The sequence below is a fragment of the Melanerpes formicivorus genome, unplaced genomic scaffold, assembly GCF_026170545.1.
Source record: "Melanerpes formicivorus ecotype bairdi unplaced genomic scaffold, bMelFor1.0.p_v2 SCAF_209, whole genome shotgun sequence".
In the NCBI taxonomy this organism is placed as follows: domain Eukaryota; kingdom Metazoa; phylum Chordata; class Aves; order Piciformes; family Picidae; genus Melanerpes; species Melanerpes formicivorus.
The window spans coordinates 336803-339848 of NW_027142561.1; the positions used below are offsets into that span (position 1 = coordinate 336803).

The 3046-nt window shown below is 53.9% G+C and overlaps 1 long non-coding RNA gene across 1 annotated transcript; it reads right to left on the bottom strand.

Moving 5' to 3' along the window:
- Nucleotides 1–437: 437 nt before the first annotated feature.
- On the bottom strand, nt 438–2394 carry LOC137457907 (uncharacterized). Its single transcript, XR_010991481.1, has 4 exons — nt 2298–2394; nt 1223–1336; nt 810–923; nt 438–510 (listed from the first exon to the last, which is right to left on the bottom strand). It is a non-coding gene; the product is annotated as an uncharacterized lncRNA (long non-coding RNA).
- Nucleotides 2395–3046: the final 652 nt, after the last annotated feature.

Below are 3046 nucleotides of genomic sequence, written 5' to 3' on the forward strand. Positions count from 1 at the left end.
TCCCTCAGTCCATCTCCATCACATTAGTTCACCAGGCCCTTCCCCAGCTTCCCTGCCCTCCTCTGCACCGGCTCCTGAACCTCCACATCTCTCCTCTATTGAGGTTCTAAGGTGGCTCAAGGCCTCAACCATCCTGGCCTTGACCACCTCAAGGGAGGGACTTGCAGGTCCTGTAGGATGCTTGAACCCAGGCACCAGCACAAAGTACCTGCATCCCGCTCTTCATGTTCATGGTGGGGATGGCCTTGAGGAACTCTGGGTCCAGGCAGTTTTTGCTGGAAGCTGGGAAAAAAACAACTTTGGAGAATGAGGAAATGAGATGGATGGAGGCCTGCCTAGCCTGGCTTGTGATGCTGAGCCCACGGCCACATCCACTCCCCCGGTCCCTGCTCTTACCCAGCTTCTTCTTGGCATCCGCAAAGGCTTCTCCGAGCTGAGCAGGGCATTGGGCTTGGGGAACTCGAAGTGGAAGGAGTGGGTGCCAACAGCTTAGGTAGAGCTCAGATGCACCTGGTTGGGGGAAGGCCATGCTGAAGGACAGGGATTGCATCTTGTGCTGCTATCCTGGTGCTGGTTACGTGGGACGAGACACCAGCCCCCACCTGGTTACAACCCAAATTCGGGCAGTTCTAGACAGCAATAAGGGGCTCCCCTGAACCTCCTCTTCTCCAGGCTAATCAACCCCAGCTCCCTCAGAGTCTCCTCATAGAGCTGGTGCTCTATGGTGCTGGAGGGATGGAGGCCTTGCCTATTCTGGCTTGTGATGCTGAGCCCACTGCCACATCCACTCCCCCGGTCCCTGCTCTTACCCAGCTTCTTCTTGGCATCCGCAAAGGCTTCTCCGAGCTGAGCAGGGCATTGGGCTTGGGGAACTCGAAGTGGAAGGAGTGGGTGCCAACAGCTTAGGTAGAGCTCAGATGCACCTGGTTGGGGGAAGGCCATGCTGAAGGACAGGGATTGCATCTTGTGCTGCTATCCTGGTGCTGGTTACGTGGGACGAGACACCAGCCCCCACCTGGTTACAACCCAAATTCGGGCAGTTCTAGACAGCAATAAGGGGCTCCCCTGAACCTCCTCTTCTCCAGGCTAATCAACCCCAGCTCCCTCAGAGTCTCCTCATAGAGCTGGTGCTCTATGGTGCTGGAGGGATGGAGGCCTTGCCTATTCTGGCTTGTGATGCTGAGCCCACTGCCACATCCACTCCCCCGGTCCCTGCTCTTACCCAGCTTCTTCTTGGCATCCGCAAAGGCTTCTCCGAGCTGAGCAGGGCATTGGGCTTGGGGAACTCGAAGTGGAAGGAGTGGGTGCCAACAGCTTAGGTAGAGCTCAGATGCACCTGGTTGGGGGAAGGCCATGCTGAAGGACAGGGATTGCATCTTGTGCTGCTATCCTGGTGCTGGTTACCTGGGACGAGACTCCAGCCCCCACCTGGTTACAACCCAAATTCGGGCAGTTCTAGACAGCAATAAGGGGCTCCCCTGAACCTCCTCTTCTCTCAGCTAATCAACCCCAGCTCCCTCAGATTCTCCTCATAGAGCTGCTGCTCCAAATCCCTCACCAGATTTCTTGCCCTCCTCTGGACACGGTGACTTCATGATCTCAAAGGTCCTTGCCAACCTAGTTAGCTCTATTCTAGTCTAGTCTAGTCTAGACTACTCTGCTCTATGCTATTCATTCACTCTTGGTTCTATCAGTTCATAACCTGTGAGAAGAGACCACCCCCAACATCTCCACAATGTCATTTCAGGTAGCTGTGAAGAGCAGTGAGGTCCCTCCTCCACCTCCTCTTCTCCAAAGTAACCATCCACAGCTCCCTCAGTCAATCCCCATCAGATTTGTTCTCCTCCTCTTCTCTCGGCTAAGAACCCACAGCTCCCTCAGTCTCTCCTCAAGGGCCTGTGCTCTGAAGTCCTCACCAGCACTCTTGCCCTTATCGGGACACATTGATTTCATGATCTCAAAGGTCTTTTTCAATCTGGTTAGTTCTAGTCTAGTCTAAACCATTCTATTCTATTCTATTCTATTCATTCCCTCTTCGTACTATCACTTCATCACCTGTGAGAAGAGACCACCCCCAGCCTCTCCACAGTGTCCTTTCAGGGAGCTGTGAAGAGCAGTGAGGTTCCCCCTCTGCCTCCTCTTCTCCAAACTAACCATCCACAGCTCCCTCAGTCCATCTCCATCACATTAGTTCACCAGGCCCTTCCCCAGTTTCCCTGCCCTCCTCTGCACGGGCTCCTGCACCTCCACATCTCTCCTCTATTGATGTTCTAAGGTGGCTCAAGGCCTCAACCAACCTGGCCTTGACCACCTCCAGGAGGGACTTGCCGGCCCTGTAGGATGCTTGAACCCAAGCACCAGCACCAAGTGCCTGCATCCCATTCCTCATCTTCATGGTGGGGATGGCCTTGAGGAACTCTGGGTCCAGGCAGTTTTTGCTGGAAGATGGGAAAAAAAAACACATTGGAGAATGAGGAAGTGAGATGGATGGAGGCCTGCCTAGCCTGGCTTGTGATGCTGAGCCCACTGCCACATCCACTCCCCCAGTACCTGCTCTTACCCAGCTTCTTCTTGGCATCCTCAAAGGCTTCTTTCAGCTGAGCAGGGCATTGGGCTTGGGGAACTGGAGGGGGAAGGACTGGATGCCATCAGTTTTGGTGGCGCTGAGATCCACCTTGTAGGGGGAAGGCCATGCTGTAGGACAGGGATTGCTTCTTGCACTGCTATCCTGGTGCTGGTTACCTGGGACAAGACACCAATGCCCACCTGCCTATAATCTCCTTTCGGGTAGTTCTGGACAGCAATAAGAGGCTCCTCAGAGCCTCCTCTTCTCCAGGCTAATCAACCCCAGCTCCCTCAGATTCTCCTCATATGGCTGGTGCCCCAAACTCCTCACCAGCTTTCAACCCCTTCTCTGGACACGATCACTTCAAGATCTCAAAGGTCTTTTCCAACCTGGTCTATTCTACTCCGTTCTATTCCATCCTATTCCATTCTATCCTATCCTATCCGATCCATTCCCTCTTGGTTCTATCACTTCATTTCC